The 17,882-nt window shown below is 49.0% G+C and overlaps 1 long non-coding RNA gene across 1 annotated transcript; it reads left to right on the top strand.

The window, feature by feature from the left end:
• The first annotated feature begins 13,893 nt into the window (after positions 1 to 13,893).
• LOC132085907 (uncharacterized) lies at positions 13,894 to 14,729 on the top strand. The gene is made up of 3 exons (XR_009420308.1): positions 13,894 to 13,971; positions 14,064 to 14,141; positions 14,657 to 14,729. It is a non-coding gene; the product is annotated as an uncharacterized LOC132085907 (long non-coding RNA).
• The last annotated feature ends 3,153 nt before the right edge of the window (positions 14,730 to 17,882 follow it).

Consider the following 17,882-nt stretch of genomic DNA (forward strand, 5'->3'; position numbering starts at 1 on the left):
GCTCCTCGGCCTCCAGAGGTGCTGCCCCATCCCTCACCCCCTGCCTCCGGCGAAACGCCAGCCACTTCTGCTTGGGCTTCTTGTCGCTGCTCGTCTCCTTGTCCGTGGACATCTCGGAGTCGCTCCGACCCTGCCGTCGCCCGGGAAGATGCTGGCTCCTGATGGAGCTGCTCTCCTGGGAGTGGCACCCCCGGGCTCTTTGCCGCTTTTTATACTGTCCAGGTCAGGGCGCGGCCCCAAACGTCACAATGGGCTCTGGGCACACGCAAGCCTCACGTCACAAAGGGGAACGGTCTGGTGGGGGGGTGGGTCCCAAGTGTCCCCAAGGGCTCTGGGCACAGACAAGGAGTACATGGAGTCCATCCTTCTCACTTTATCACGCAGAGTAATACACAGGACAGCTCACAAGGTTCATGAGGCAAAGGAAAAGAATCTGCTCATGAGCTATTGGAACAGAATTTTGAAACAAAAGAGACCAAAGACGCACGATGGCCTGGACTGCTTCAGTTTGGCTTTAGTTGAATTTGGCTTTGGTTGAATTCAAAAGATTTCCTTCCTCATGTGATTGGAAGTCCTACACTGCAAACCCTTTCAAGTCTGCCTTTGCCTTGTTGTAGCTTTCTCTAAGAGCACCACATTTGGTTCATCTCATGAAAGGTACAATCTGCGCAAATGCTGCTCTGAATTGCTGTGACGTCTGGGCTGAAGCCTGGTTTAGATGTGATTCTGGTCAGGATCCCCTGAGGCTCACTTCTGTCGTGATATGAACTGATGCAGTAAGCTTGACTTAAAGAGCGGCACGGGCTAAAGGAGTCAGTCTGTGAATGCTTCTGAATATTTCACCTCCGTGTCTGCTGCTTTTCTGGGCACAGTTGCAGATCCGGGGACCTGAGGCAAAGCCCAGTGTGCAAAATCCTGCTGCCATTCTTGCCTTCCTGCAGGACCCTGACAGAACGTGGTTGTTTCTGTTATAGGGGGGGTTTCCCCAGGATGGACGCCCTGGGCTTGGATTAGAAGGAAAAATGAGGAGCTTCAAAGCCCCTGGACATTAAGAAACAAAGACAAATGAAACCAAGCCCTGCCGCAGCCCGCACCCTCCATTCCCGCCTCCTGCCCTGAGGGCCGTGGGGGCGGGACGGCGTCCGGAGGGCGGCGCCGTAATCGTGTGGGCGGCTCCCGGTTCCTCTGTGCAGAGCCTGGATCATATGGGCGGCTCCTGCATCGTGTGGGCAGCGGCTCGATCCTGTGGGCAGCGCCGGGATCCTGAGGGCAGCTCCTGGATCCTGTGGGCAGCTCCTGGATCCCTTGGGCAGCTCCTGGATCGTGTGGGCTGCTCCTGGATCAGTTGGGTATCGCCTGCATGCTGAGGGCAGTGTCCAGTTCGACTAGGCCGCATCCGGACCCTGAGGGCAGCTTTTGGATGGGGTGGGCAGTGCCTGGCTCGTGAGGGCAGCTCCTGGATCGTGTGGACAGCACCTGGATCCTGAGGACATTGCCCGGATCATCCGGGCAGAGTTGGGATCCTGACTGCAGCTCATGGATACTGTGAGCAGCTCCTGGATCATGTGGGCAGCTCCTGGATCCCTTGGGTATCGCCTGCATCCTGAGGGCAGTACCCAGATCAACCAGGCAGCACCCAGATCCTGAGGCAGCTTTCAGAACGTGTGGGCATTGCCTGGATCCTGAGGGCAGATCTTGGGTCCTAAAGGCAGCACTCGGATCCTGAGGGCAGCACCCGGATCGTATGGGGAGCGCCCAGATCCTGTCGGCAGCCACCCCTCCGCCCCCCCCCCCACCCCCCTTCCCGCCGTCTCCCTCCCAAACACACCCTCCCTCTATCGACCGTTCTGGAACACAGTGACTTCTCCAATCTATACAACTGGAGAGAAATCACATCACGGCGTGTGATTGTCTAAAGTTCAAATTCCTGCCACAGGAGATGAATGGCAAAAGCATCACCCACCTGCCCTCAGCCCAGGCCAGGGCCAACATCATCCACAGCCCTGGGGCGGTTCATGTCCCCTCCCCGAGGGAATGTTCCCCTTCAGTTCCTCACACTTCCAGTCAGAAGAAAGGGTGAAGAGAAGCACGCCATAAGGGATACATGTTTACTTCCCCTGGATGAGCTCACTGCTCCCTGCATACACACAGGGGAAGTACCCCCAAGCGCAGGACCTGATGTGTGTTTTCAAAAGCTTGAGCCTCAGCACATCCTTATGGCCCTGCCTGAGGTGAAACTGTTGCCAGGAATCCTCCACTAATGCTACCAATCATAAGAATAGCAATCAGGGAGCGCAGGTACAAACACACAACTGCCCTTTATCTGCCAGGTCTAGTTGGCTGTGCCCAGTCCTGGAGAATCAAGGTTGGGAGTTGCCTAAAGTTCCTCAAGAAGCTGACGGATTTTTGCCCTCACTTAAAAAGTGCCCTCTCTGTTCAGATGATATTGAAGGACTGTGACTTTGACATTAAATGCAGAACTATTTGCCTTGCTTAATGGCTTGGGCAGCTTTGCGCTTCTTGGGAAGTTTAATGCAGATTCCCTCAATGAACAAAGCGTTTTCTAGGGAACATTCCTGATTTTTACCAAAATACAAGAGTCTCAGGGCCTCTGCACTCCATTTAGGTGATCCAAAATTCAGGTTGTTCATCCCTTTTGGCCCAGTGAAAGGACTGTCGTGAAATTTCATCTCTGACGTGGAATCTCACTGCTACCTGCAAGGAAGTCCTGCAGAACTCGTCATTAGGGGACCATGTGCTCATTTGAGATACTTCAGAACATGGAGATCGATGATTCCAAAGCTGTGCATTCCCCAGTCTGGAAAGGAAGGTGCTAAAAAGAGAAAAATGCACACAAAAGAATGGGGTCCTGCATCCAACAAATGCCTTGTGCTGCAAGGTACAAGGGCTTGGTGTCCCCTCATCCCTCCCAGCCCAGGCAGCGCCTTTCTCCTCTGCCCACATCGCACACACACCACCATCCTGGGGAGCTTTGGGCTCCAGGATCTCCCCCCAAATCAATGGCTACGGGGCAATGAAAAGAATAAGCACTTCGATTTACTCATTCTGTCCTTTTATTTCAACAACAGCATCCATCAAACCACTTCTAACTTAGCAAAAGCTACAACTCAAGAGACTACGGAACATATTCCAGAGGAACGCATTCCTGACATAGGGCATAATACCATCTATCAAAACAAAAAATGGCCTCCTAAGAATTTTCCTAAGAGATTTCTTCTTCTTCCTAAGACTTTTCTAACCTCTACTCCAAGCCTTTAGAATTCTTAACATAATCCCTTGGCTTGTTTCACTACTTGTAGTGAACCTCGCTGTGTAATTTATTAATGAAAGAGGAAGAGAAGGCATGAGATGGCCTTCACCCTACTGGCAGGGAGTGTTACAAATTACTACCTTTTATTTCACGCAAAGAAACAACTTTATTAACACTCCTGTTTATTATCCTCATGTTCCTGGTATGAACATGGGCAGACATGGGAAGGAGCATGAGGCACTCACCTCTTCCTCGGTGCTCCAGCTCAGGTGTCTTCTGGCCACGCTGCAGACAGCACTGGGTGCACTCCAGACAGTCCTGGGTCCCTTGGAGCCAGAGCCCTCCTCGGGTGGTGACAGTGACAGGCGTGGCTCAGCTTCTGTCCCTAAAGAGGCTAACACTAACACTAACCCTAACAACTAAGCCTGACTCGAACATGAAAAATAACACTATGCCTATGTTTTGCGGAGAAAAGAAGAAACCTCACAACTTTATAAATGTTGTAAGGTTTCTTCTTTTCTCCGCAAATCATTATGGTGGGCCAAGCCGGGAGTTCTCTGTCCCCGCAGGGGCAGGGGGATAGACGGACCTCTAAGGCGCGCCCTAGGATTTTTTCCTGGTGGGGCTCCGCTCGTCTCAACTTGCCACCTGCGAGGACAGACAAGGACCTGCTGGCCTGCGGAGGAAGATACGGTATGTACTGAGGGGCCCCCGGTGGAGGGAAAGGAGAGCAAGGGAGTAAACCACCCAGAGACGTCTGGGTTCAGCTGATAGAGCAGCTGTATTACAGATGGGGTTCATCGTTCTGATAGAGCAGACCGCTAGAGGCTCTGGGGGGGAGCCGGGTGAACCCGTGTATGTGTGTTGGGGGTTCATAGTTCTGATAGACCAGAACTGTTGAGCCCGTGTGTGTTTTGTTTGTATGTGTGTGTGATGTCCGGACACTGTGTTGCTGTATGGTTAATGTGTGCATTGTGTGTTCGGTGCACTGTGTTTCTAATCGTGCAAGTGTATAATTGTATGGTGTATAAAAGAGAATAAATCTACAGTGCAGGGGGGGTCAGTACTACCCGTGTTTGAAGCAGCTGAGTGAGGCCTGAGGCTGCAGCAGGCTGCGGGGGCAGGGACAGAAGTGCCCCGCAGAGAAGCGAGTGGAGGAATGTCAGTGATGGTATTTATCATGTTTAAATGTAGTGATTTGTGTAGATCTGGTACATTTTAACCGTGAGTACGAGCTCAGAGAGTTCCTTTGCCTTGGATGTTTGATTTTGATCTCTAGAGTGTATGCTGTTATTTCGATTGTGTCCAAGAAAATTGATGTGAGTAAATGCTGAGTTATGGTATGCTATGTTGTGTTGAGAAAAGCGAGCACTTTGAGAGATATGCCCTTTCCCAGTGGTTTTGTGTGGTGATTTTCTTCCGCTGCATTGTGGTAATTTGATTCTCAGATTGTATAGTAGTGTTTGTGGAGATTTTAAGATTTTGTTGCAACAAGAGTGGCATTTTACATAGGAGAACTATAGTACGGTGATTTATGCTTAATTACCATAGAGTTAAAGGAATTCCAAGAATTCCCCCCCTCACAGCAATTCAAGCCTTGGCTCTAGCGAATTTGAGATAAAGGGGGGGTGCGGGTGCGAGTGTTTGTGTCTGAGGGCATATCAGAGTTTAGGCTGCGACTAGCACAGCCTTTTTGCAAAGCAGTAAAACAAGTGTAAGTAGACACAGGGCTTTATTAGATTGTGCAAGAAGAGAACTAGAAAAGACTGATATTTTGTTTGATCAGAATATAGTGTCTATATCACGTTTTTGATTAGCATGCTGTGTGAGGTGACAGTGGCTGTCCCCTGGGCACAGGGACAGCTCTGGCTGCCCCGTCTCCCCAGGGAACACGGGAATGGCCTGTGAGCAAAAGCTGGATGTGCAGTTATTATTGCAGTGCGGTGTTTATGAGAAACACTGGTTTTGCTGTTCTAATAAGTGTCAGGGCACATGTAAATTAGAGGTTTCTGGTCAAGCGGATTCAGAACCTAAGGTCTTAGAACTTGTGTGTGGGAACCACATCTGATACCTGCCACCTGGAGCTTTGTGTATAGGAGGAAAGTTGAGAAACTACTGTGGAGGTCTGTAAAAAGGTTTGAGTGGAAGCGAGATAGGGCAAGGAGAAATAAATAATGAGAACTGACCAGAGCAAAGAGGTTCCTAAATTAGCCCCTTTTGGGAGGGGCTCACTGGGAGAAGGCTGCCAGTAGGAGCAGCTCAGAAAACAAAAAGATTTATAATACTTTATTGCTGTTAGTACTGTTTTAAACTAGGAGGATAAATGGGATAGAGTTTTGTATGCTGAAATGTCTTTGTGTTTTAAGAAATCACCCAGAACGGCAAAGAGACTGTAAGATCAGACCGCCCTCTGGTCTTGGCCCTTGAAAAAGGAAAACAAGGCAAAGAGAAAGCAAATCAAACATGTTGTTCAGCATGCAGCATAAGATAGCAACGTATGAAATCAGGCAAGGATTATAATGCTGAAATGCAAAGCAATCACAGTTCACGAAATGAGTACATATGATTTGCTAAAGGCTCCTCCCAAGGTAAGGGAGGAAGGGTAAAGATGACCTCCCCAAAAGGGAAGAATTTTTGTTGACACAAGGGCCATATATTCAGTTTTAAATAAAACTTTAGTACCTGTGGAGAATGTTTATGTTGCAGTGTGGGGAACAACTGAACAACTGGCCAGTCTGAGAAGGCATACTTGTGCAAACCTTTAAAGTAATATGTGTACTATGTGTACCTAAAAGCTTTTGTACAATTCGCTCAATTTGCTAAACATTCTCAAATAAGAAAGGTTACTCTGGAGGCAAATAATATAAAGATGTTAGGCTTAACATTAACAGGCACTGAAATTAAGAAAGACATTAGTAAGGAGATATTAGAATAAGTAAATAAGTGTTTTCAAGGGTATGGGCCTCTGCTGTACCAGGGAGACTGAAAGATGCTCCCCCATGAGCATCAAGCTTAAGGAAAGAACACAACTAGTGAGAACTGAGTAGTACCCTCAAAAGGAAGATAAGGAAGGAATCAGCCCAATAATTGACAGTACTGGACTAAGGGCTGTCAATAAGATAACACAGAATTTATACCCTGTGGTAGCAAATCCATATACCTTACTAACTTGTTTAACACCTGAGCTAACCTGGTTCACTGTTTTAGGCCTAAGAGATGCCTTCTTTTGCCTCCCTATCCACGAAGCCAGCCAGAAAATTTTTGCATTCAAACACAAGCTCACATAGTCCATGTGCCTGAAGGCTTCAAGATTCCCCACTCCGATTGGAGAACAGCTTGCAAAGACCCAGAGTCCCAAGAAGCTCCACAAGAGGAAAGGAGGCTGTTGCAGTACGTGGACGATCTTCTAGTAGCCACTCGGATGAGGGAAGCGAGAGAAGCCTGGACGGTAAGCCTTTTGAATTTCCTAGGACTCCAAGGACGCAGAGTCTCAAAGAAAAGGCACAGGTAGTGAAACAGAAGGTAATCTACCTGGGGTAAGAAGTGAGTGCTGAGCAGCAGACTTTAAGGCAGGGAAGCCGTATGCCAAACCCTGAAACCCCAGACAACGAAAGAACTCCGAACCCTCTTAGGCATGGTAGGGTAGTGCCAGCTGTGGGTTTATAATTATGGACTCAAGGAATGCATTTGGAGTCATACATGCACATGGAGCCATCTGGAAAGAGAGGGGACTGCTGACCTCACAGGGAAAGAAGAGACAATCCAGCTGCTGGAAGCAGTTCAGCTACCTGAAAAGGCATATTAAGGCACACTAGAGAGTGAGCTTAAAATTGGAGGAAAGAAATGAGCTGGCGGATGGAGAGGCAAAGAAAGCAGCAAAGGGTGAGGTAGAGATTTTCCTCGAAGGTAAGCCATAATACAATAATACTAATCAAAAGAGATGTACAACTGCAAGGGGTGGGCTACCATTGAAAGAGAGCTAGTAATCCCTTCCCATTCTCGTGGTTACTAGTGAAGGAAGGGCACTAGAAAACACACTAGGGCCTAACTACTTAAAAGCCTTTTATACAGTGTGGCTCCTTTCTCAAAATGACCAAGGCTGCGAGTGATACAGAGTGCATTGAAATGAAGTGTTGACTTTGAAGCAGTAATTTCCACAGGCTTTCTAGAACACACATCTGATTGAAACAATCGTTGTATCGTTGTCAGGAATTTATATGCCACTGTCACTCAGGTAAGCCGACAATGTGATCCTTGCCTCCAGACTAACCCCAAAATACCCCCCGGCCGAAACTCGGTCAGACTGGGAGAGGCCATGAGCCTGTACAGCAGTGGCAAATTAACTTTTCAGAACTCCCAAGGAAAGGGGGGTATCAGTATTTACTGATATTAATAGATACATTTTCAGGGTGGCCAGAAACATTCCCCACCAGAACTGTCAAAGCTCAAGAGGTGACCAGATTATTTTTACAAGAAATAATACCACGCTTCAGAGTTCCAGCCACGATATCCTCAGATAAAGAATCACATTTCATTTCCAAAATAGTGCAACAGATTAGTAGCCATCTGGGCACAGATTAGGAACTTCACACCCCATACCACCCCCAATCAAGCGGCCAGGTGGAGAGAATGAATAAGACTGGGGCAAGAAGTTAATCTACCCTAGCCCAAGCTCTTCCACTAGCAATATTGCAAATTCAAACTAAACCTTGAGCTAAAGGAATGCTGAGTCCTTTTGGAATGCCTTATAGAAGACCATATAGAATACAAAGGGAATGTCCAGAATGTCCACCTACATGGTGGCATTAAGCAAACAGCTCAGAGTAATTGAGAAACATGTGGCTGGAACTCGGAGCAGGGAGTTAGATAGCCTGGGGATGATGTATATGTTAAGTCTCTTACAGAGAAGACTTTGGAACCACAGTGGGACAGACCACTGCGAGTACTTCTCACCACCTTCACTGCAATCAAAATCAAGGAGCAGAATGCCTGGATCCATCACTCTCGGGTGAAGAAGGCCCAGAAACCCCTTAAGGAGTGACGCCAGGAGACAATGAACTGAGATTAAAACTTACTCAGGCAAAATGAGTATATTGCGGTCGGGAGTAGCTCATATTTTAGTTTGTAGAATTGTATTGTGTGTAATCATAACTGAAGTTTCAGAACTTGAGAGTACCTCTGTTCAAAGTAATGCTAGATGGCCTTGGTCCCTGGCATTTAATCAGTATACTGGATCATAGGAAAACCTTCTGAGATAAAAGATTTAAACATATCTACTGTAGTAATCCACGAGAATTAGATATGTGAGGAGCAAGAATGGCAAGAACAGGAACTGTGGACTCTTCAAGGAATCAGAGGAGAAGAAATCAAAGTAGGGTGCCAGGTCATCAATAGGGTAGCTTATGAGAGACCAAATGAAATTAGTGTTGTAACCCCTCCTGGTGTAGATGAACACCAGGAAGTCTGTGATAACCTAAGTGAATCAGACTGTTGGTGTAATATCACCTTGATACAGCCTGTAGAAGTGACCTGCCTTTGAGCTCGAATTATTAAAAGAGGTAGAGACAGACTCCCCCTCAGAGCTCAGCAGCAGGCTGTAGGATTTTGAGCATCACTTTTGTGCTGAGTGTTTCAAGTAGCAGAAACCTGGTCCCAGTTTCTTCTGAGGCACTGCAAATGAATTTAGGCTCTTCTCTTAGACTTCCCCTTCATTATTTACTTGAGGCTTGGACCTGAAGCTAGGGGCAAGGTGGGTGAAGTTTCGTAGACCAGGAGAGACATTCCTGCTTGCCACACATCTGGGAAATCAGGTGCTCTGGAGGGGGAAGGAGATTCCTGAGGTCTCTACATTTCAGAACAAACATCTGCCTCAAATATGACCTAAACCTCTGTCAGATACACTTGTGAAGTGTGTCTGAATTTGCAGTGTGAGCCCAGCACATCCCTCTGGCAGGGAGGGATGGTCATAAACAGAAAGCGGTTCCTGTTCCCCATAACAAACATCTAACTGGCATATTAGGGACAAGATTAGGAGTTTTAAATGGAATTGATTCAGAAATACTGGTGAATAAACTGGCCACTGCAGCAGGTAGCCTAACAAAATTGAAGCAGCCTTTATAGTAACCTCTATTGGCATTAGGAACTAGCCAGTGACAGATTTCAAAAGTACTGCCAAAGTAAGGAAGTATGAAAAGGCCGGGGATCAAGACCACAAGTTGATAGTAGAAGCACTTAGTATAGTACAAGATAATGTGTCTTTAGCTTTCAGTTGTATACTAGCACAGTTATGGATACAAGCAACAGCAGCGCTGATCATATGGGAAAGGGGTGAAGGTAATTTTCCAATTCAAGAAATTGTGTGGGATAATGCAATTGATGTTGAAAGGAAGTTTCAAACCTGACGGACTATGGTGAATTTCACCTATGATCCTGTTTCTAATGTGGCAACTGCCTTTGTGCTTATCATACATAATGCCACTGTTTATGTTATCCATCCCATCGTTGCTCTAGGATTAAAGCATGAAACTTAGAATCCTGCACCGCTAGAGAACAGATGGGATTCATTTGTGAAAGCAATACTATTAATGCTCAGGATGTGTGTTTGGACACTGAGCAGAGTATTTGTCGCTTCGAAATTCATCCAGTCACTGACCAGAAAACTGTGCTCGTATGTACTGGAAAAGGGGGTATGCTTGAGAACTGTTTGTGCTGCTGTATGCTACAACGAGTAGCTGTACTAACATCTTTGTCAAAAGCACATGGTGAAGCACTAAAAGACACTTACTGTTGTGAAGGTTTTCATTAAGTAAAAGAATTTACTTATTTCCTAGGAAAGGGGGGAATGAGACAGAGTAAAGATCCATTCTGAATTAGGTGAAGTGTCTAAGAGAGGTGAAAAGTCTGTGAGGCCAAAGCTGAAGGAAAAATTCACATGCCTTGTTGGGGGACTTGCGTCCGGCGCGTGTCGTAAAATAAACATACCGGGCTTTACAACTTTTATAAAGTTGTGAGGTTTCTTATTTTCTCCGCAAAACACCATACTGGTCCATACTGGTTTATACTGGTTTCTAATAGTCTTTACCACTTATTCTTATACTGATTTGTACTGGTTTTTACTGGTTTTTACTGGTTTTTATTGGTTTTTACCATTTTTTACTGATTTTTCCTATTTTTTTCTGGTTTTTTCCACCCATACTGGTCCGTATTGGTCCATACTGGTCCGTACTGGTTTGTACTGGTTTGTACTGGTTTGTACTGGTTTGTACTGGATTTTACTGGTTTGTACTGGTTTGTACTGGTTTCCAGAGGTTCTGGCTGCCCTTGGCCCCACCCATGTGGGGGAGGGGCTGCTGGAGGCGCTGGAGCTCGCGCTGCCATTGGCCGACGGCGGCAACCCCAAGGCCACCAGGGTCATGTGAGTCAAAATTCCCAAAAATTCCCCAAAATTCCCCAAAATTCCGGAAATTTCCACCAAAAAATCGCCCCAAAAACGGCCAAAAAAAAAAAAGGGAAAAAATGGGGGGAAAATAGGAGAAAAAAATGGTTAAAAGCGGCAGGAAATAAAATACTAAAATTCCCTGAATTTTTTTTTTTTAAAAATTCCCAAGTTTCCTGAAATTCCCCCCCCCCCCAAAAAAAAAAAAAAATTCCTCGAATCTTTTTTCCTGGAAAAAGGGGTTAAAAAGTTATGAAAAATAGGGGGGGGGAAAGGGGGAAATGAGCAAAAAATGGGGGGAAAAAAACCCCAAAATTCCATGGAAAATTGGGCAAAATAGAGGGAAAAGTGAAATTCTCCCGATTGGCCCCGCCCACTCCGCTTAAGCCACGCCCACACCACCCAAGCCACGCCCACACACACTTTGCCCCGCCCATCTCATTAAAGCCCTTTTAACAAAAGCCATGCCACGCCCACCTTATGCAAGCCCCGCCCACCCATCTTACAACATGCCCAGCTCATCCAAGCCCCACCCACTCCATGCAAGCCACGCCCACTCCATGCAAGCCACGCCCCCACACATTTGGCCACGCCCTTTTTTGTGCCTTTTGGTCACTCCCAGTCCATCCCAGTTCATCCCAGTAACCCCAGATCCTCCTCCCAGTACAATCCAGTCCCTCCCAGTATAAACCAGTAACCCAAAACCCCCTCCCAGTTCATCCCAGTATAACCCAGTCCCTCCCAGTATAACCCAGTCCCTCCCAGTTTCATCCCAGTATAACCCAGTTCGCTCCCAGTTCCTCCCAGCCCATCCCAGTCCCTCCCAGTATAACCCAGTCCCTCCCAGTCTGATCCCAGTTTGCTCCCAGTCCATTGCAGTCCATCCCAGTATAACCCAGTCCATCCCAGTACATCCCAGTACAACCCAGTTTGTCCCAGTCCATCCCAGTCCCATTCCCAGTTTGCTCCCTGTCTGTCCCAGTATAACCCAGTCCCATTCCCAGTTCATCCCAGTTTGATCCCAGTCCCTCCCAGTATAACCCAGTCCCTCCCAGTCCCTCCCAGCCCCATTCCCAGTTTGCTCCCAGTCCATCCCAGTATAACCCAGTTTGTCCCAGTCCCATTCCCAGTTTGCTCCCAGTCCCTCCTAGTTTGTTCCCAGTCCCTCCCAGTCCCTCCCAGTCCATTCCCAGTACAAACCAGTAACGCAAAACCCCCTCCCAGTCCATTCCCAGTATAAACCAGTAACCCAAAACCCCCTCCCAGTCCATTCCCAGTATAAACCAGTAACCCAAAACCCCCTCCCAGTTCATCCCAGTTTGCTCCCAGTCCCTCCCAGTATAACCCAGCCCCATTCCCAGTCCCTCCCAGTGCCCCCCAGCCCCACTCCCAGTATATCCCAGTATATCCCAGTATAACCCAGTCCCTGCCAGCCCCATTCCCAGTCCATCCCAGTTTATCCCAGTTTGCTCCCAGTCCCTCCCAGTATATCCCAGTATAACTCAGTCCGTCCCAGTGCCCCCCAGCCCCATTCCCAGTCCATCCCAGTATAACCCAGTCCATCCCAGTCCCTCCCAGTATAACCCAGTCCCTCCCAGTGCCCCCCAGCCCCATTCCCAGTCCCTCCCAGTATAACCCAGTCCGTCCCAGTCCCTCTCAGTATAACCCAGTCCGTCCCAGTCTGGCGCTGCTCGCGGCCGTCTCGGAGCTGTTGGGGGCGGGGACGGCGCCGCTGCTGCCGCGGCTGCTCCCGGTGCTGCAGGGGGCGCTGCGCCCGCCCACGGTGAGTGCGCACTGCTCGGACTGGTTTGGACTGGTTTATACTGGTTTATACTGGTTTGGGGTCGGGGTTAACTGGTTTGGACTGGGAATGGACTGGGAGGGGATTAAAGGGTTAAAAATGGGGAAAAAAGGGGAAAAATGGGGGAAAAACACGGGAAATTGGGGATTTTTCTATACTGGTTTGTACTGGTTTGTACTGGTTTGTACTGGTTTGGGGTCGGGGGTTACTGGTTTGGACTGGGAATGAACTAGGAGGGGATTAAAGGGTTAAAATGGGGGAAAAAGGGGGAGAAAATGGGGGGAAAATGGGGATTTTTCTATACTGGTTTGTACTGGTTTATACTGGTTTTTACTGGTTTGTACGGGGATGGGGTTTGGGGTTACTGGTTTGTACTGGGAATGGACTGGTTTGGGGTTTGGGGGTACTGGGAATGAGTTAAAGGGTTAAAAATGGGGAAAAATGGGGAAAAATGGGGAAAAATGGGGGAAAATGGAGATTTTTTATACTGGTTTGTACTGGTTTATACTGGTTTTGGGTTTGGGGTTACTGGTTTGTACTGGGAGGAGGTTTGGGGTTACTGGTTTGGACTGGGAATGAACTGGGAGGGGGTTTGGGGGTGCTGGGAGGGGAATAAAGGGTTAAAAATGGGAAAAAAGAGGAAAAATGGGGATTTTTCTATACTGGTTTGTACTGGTTTGGACTGGTTTGTACTGGGATGGGGTTTGGGGTTACTGGTTTGGACTGGGAATGAACTGGGAGGGGGTTTGGGGGTACTGGTTTGTACTGGGAATGCAGTGGGATGGACTGGGAATGAACTGGGAGGGGATTAAAGGGTTAAGAACGGTGAAAAAAGGGGAAAAAATGGGGGAAAAACAGGGGAAATTGGGGATTTTTCTATACTGGTTTGTACTGGTTTGTACTGGTTTGTACTGGTTTGTACTGGGATGGGGTTTGGGGTTACTGGTTTGGACTGGGAATGAACTGGGAGGGGGTTTGGGGGTACTGGGAATGAGTTAAAGGGTTAAAAATGGGGAAAAATGGGGGGAAATGGGGATTTTTTTATACTGGCTTGTACTGGTTTGTACTGGTTTTTACTGGTTTGTACTGGGACGGGGTCTGGGCTTACTGGTTTGGACTGGGAATGAGCTGGGATGAACTGGGAGGGGATTAAAGGGTTAAAAATGGGGGAAAATGGGGGAAAATGGGGGGGAAATGGGGATTTTTCTATACTGGTTTGTACTGGTTTTGGGTCTGGGGTTACTGGTTTGTACTGGGAGGGGGCTGGGGGTGCTCCAGACTGTTTTATACTGGTCCATACTGGTTTATACTGGTCCATACTGGTTTATATTGGTTTACTCTGGTCTCTGTTTCCCCCCAGCCGCCCTCGGACGCTCCTGATCGGCTGCTCGGTCTCCATGACGACCAGGAGGGGGCGGAGCCTATGGAGGATGATGCAACCACGGAGTGGGCGGAGCCTGAGGAGTGAGCAGGCGTGGCCCGGGCGGGGTGGGCGTGGCTGGGGGGGGTCAGACAATGCCCATTTATGGTCATGCCACGCCCCCTTCCCCTCACAGGGCGGAAGTGGGCGGAGCTTTCACTGGATTGGCCGAGGCGGCGCTGGGGGCGCTGGGGGATCTGGCGGAGAACTGCGGGTAACTGGGATATACTGGTTTATACTGGGATGGACTGGGATATACTGGGATATACTGGTTTATACTGGGATGGACTGGGATGGACTGGTTTATACTGGGATATACTGGGATGTACTGGGTTATACTGGGATATACTGGGATGTACTGGGATATACTGGGATGTACTGGGATGTACTAGGTTATACTGGGATATACTGGTTTATACTGGGATATACTGGGATGTACTGGGTTATACTGGGATATACTGGGATGTACTAGGTTATACTGGGATATACTGGTTTATACTGGGATATACTGGGATGTACTGGTTTATACTGGGATATACTGGGATGTACTGGGATATACTGGGGTATACTGGGTTATACTGGTCCATACTGGTTTATACTGGGTTATACTGGGATATACTGGTTTATACTGGGATATACTGGTTTATACTGGTTTATACTGGTCCATACGGGTCCATACTGGTCCGTACTGGTCCATACTGGTCCATACTGGTTTTTACTGGTTTCCAGCTCCGCTTTCCTGCCCTACCTGGAGCCCTCGCTGGACGCCATCTTGGACCTGACCCAGGTGAGCCCGAACCAGTACAAACCAGTACAAACCAGTAACCCCCCAAAAACCCCTCCCAGTACAAACCAGTAACCCCCCAAAAACCCCTCCCAGTACAAACCAGTAACCCCCCTAAAACCCCTCCCAGTAGAAACCAGTAACCCCAGACCCCAAACCAGTACAAACCAGTAACTCCCAGTTTCCTCCCAGTTTCCCCAGTCTCAGGTCCGAGGCGCCGCCTACGAGGCCCTGGGGAGCCTCTGCTGCTGCGGGAGGGACGCCCAAACTGGTTTGGACTGGTTTGGACTGGTTTGGACTGGGAGGGGCTCTGGGGTTACTGGTTTGTACTGGGAGGAGTTTCGGGTTACTGGTTTCTACTGGGAGGGTTTTAAATGGGTCCATACTGGTTTATACTGGTCCATACTGGTCCATACTGGTCCGTACTGGTTTATTCTGGTCCATACTGGTCCATACTGGTTTCAGGCCCCTCCCCCTCCCAGCACGAGGCCTTCCGGGCCCTCCTGGGCGGGGTCAGGAAGGACCCGGAAGGGGGCGGGGCCCTGGCGGCCGTGGGCGGGGTTGGTCGGATCCTGCAGCCGCCAGGCCACGCCCACAAGCAGTGGCTGGAGCCCATTGGACGAGCGCTGTGTGACGTCATCACCGGGGAGGTAAGGAGGGGGGTGGGGCTTGAATATTCATGGGTAAAATGGGAGGGGCTTAAATGAGGTGGGCAGGGCTTTAGGGGGGTTTAATTAAAGTGCTGTGGGCGTGGCGTAGCTAAAGTGGGCGGGGCTTGATTGAACAGTGGGGTGGATTGAGAAGGGGGCGTGGCTTAAATTATGTGGGCGTGGTCTAAAAGGGCCACTACAGGGAATGTGGGCGTGGCTTTGTCATGTAGGCATGGTCTAAATTTTGGTAACATTGAAATGTGGGCGTGGCCTAAATGGGTTAATGCGGAAGTGTGGGCGTGGTTTAAATGGTATGGGCGTGGCCTAAGTGGGTAATATGGAGATGTGGGTGTGGGTTTATTATGTGGGCGTGGCCTAAATTGGGTTGATCTGGAAATGTGGGCATGGCATGAATAAAGTGGGCGTGGCCTAACACTGTTAAAATGGAAATGTGGGCGTGGCCTAAATGGGTTAATATGGAGATCTGGGCGTGGTCTAATAATGTGGGCGTGGTCTAAATGCTTTTGAAATTGGAATGTAGGTGTGGCTTAGATATTGTGGGCATGACCTAAAGAGTTAAACAGTGGAGATGTGGGTGTGGCTTTTTATATGGGCGTGGCCTAAATGGGTTAATAGAGGGAAGGTGGGTGGGGCTTTAATAAATGGGGGTGGCCTAATATGGGTTGATATGGAAACGTGGGCGTGGCCTAAATTGGGTTGGGATGCGTATGTGGGCATGGCTTAAATGATATGGGTGTGGCCTAAAGGGGTTTGTAGTAGAAACGTGGGCGTGGCTTAAATGATATGGGTGTGGCCTAAATGGGTTTATAGTAGAAATGTGGGCATGGCTTTAACGATGTGGGCATGGTTTTAAAGGGTTGGTGCTGAAATGTGGGCGTGGCCTAAATGGGTTGCTATGGAAATGTGGGCGTGGTTCAGATAATGGGGGCATGGCCTAAATGGGTCAATACAGAAATTTGGGTGTGGCTTAATAATGGAGACGTGGCATAAATGGGGTCGATATCAAACTGTGGGTGTGGTCTAAGTGGGTTATTATGGAAAGGGGGGCGTGACTTAATCATGTGGTCATGGCCTGAACTGGGTTGATATGGAGGTGTGGGCGTGGCTTAAGTAATGTGGGCGTGGTCAAAGTGGGTAATATTGAATTGTGGGTGTGGCTTAGTAATGTGGGTGTGGCCTTAACTGGCACGTGAATGTGGGCATGGCCAAAATGTCCTAATATGGAAATGTGGGCGTGGCCCAAACGGGTTGATACAAAAATGTGGGCGTGGCTTAAATAATGTGGGTGTGGTATATTTGAGTTATAGTGAAATGTGGGCGTGGCTCAAGAAATGGGAGGGGCTTAACTGGTTGTGGGCGTGGCTTAAGGATTGCTTAATGTCATGGGCGTGGTGTTAAGGATTGTGGGCGTGGCTTAAACGGTGGGAGGGGATTAAAATGTATTGGGGTGTGGCCGAAAGGGTTTTAACCAATAGGGCGGGGACTGGAGGAGTTGTGGGCGGGGGTTTAATGGGGCGGGCGTGGCCTAATGAAGCCCCTCCCCCTTTTCAGATCGCCTGCCTGAGATCCCGGGAGGACGATGAGGAGGAGGAGGTGGGGGAGGGGCTCCCAGTCCATTCCCAGTACAAACCAGTGACCCCAGAGCCCAAACCAGTACAAACCAGTATCAAAAAAAATCCCATTTTGTCCCCATTGCCTCCATTTTTAACCCTTTAATCCCCTCCCAGTTTTCCCAGTTCCCTCCCCGTTCATTCCCAGTACAAACTGGTGACCCCTGACCCCAAACCAGTACAAACCAGTATAGAAAAATCCCAACCTTTCCCCATTTTTGCCCATTTTTTCCCATTTCCTCCAACTTTTAACCCTTTAACTCCCTCCCAGTACCCACACACTCCCTCCCAGTTCATTCCCAGTGCACACCAGTAACCCCAAACCCCAAACCAGTACAAACCAGTACAAACCAGTAACCACAAACCCCTCCCAGTACAAACCAGTAACCACAAACCCCTCCCAGTACAAACCAGTACAAACCAGTACAAACCAGTACAAACCAGTTTCCTCCCCCGCCTCCAGACCTCCCAGCGCTCCGAGCTCCGCGAGACAGCCTCCGATTGGCTGCCGGAAGTGGGAGAGGCCATGGCCCGCGAGGGTGTGGCCGGCACCGGAGGGGGCGTGGCCTTCCCGCCCCGCCTCTTCCGCCGCATCCTCCCCCCCCCATTGGCCGCCCTGGCTGACCCCGCCTACCCAGGGGCACGGTCTTGGGCGGCCGCCATGATTGGCCAGCTGGGCCACGCCCTGGGCCCCGAGGCCACGCCCTTTTTGCCGGATTTGGGTCCCGCTTTCCGATTGGCTGTCGGGGATCGGGACGATGAAGTCAGAATCCTTAGTTTCCTTCCACTGCCCTTAAACCCTGCCCATTTCACTCAGACCACGCCCACAACACCATAAAAGGCTTTAAACCCCGCCCACATTTCCTTAAAATGCTTTAAGCTCTTCCTCG

Source organism: Ammospiza nelsoni, chromosome 33 (assembly GCF_027579445.1).
Source record: "Ammospiza nelsoni isolate bAmmNel1 chromosome 33, bAmmNel1.pri, whole genome shotgun sequence".
Taxonomy (NCBI): domain Eukaryota; kingdom Metazoa; phylum Chordata; class Aves; order Passeriformes; family Passerellidae; genus Ammospiza; species Ammospiza nelsoni.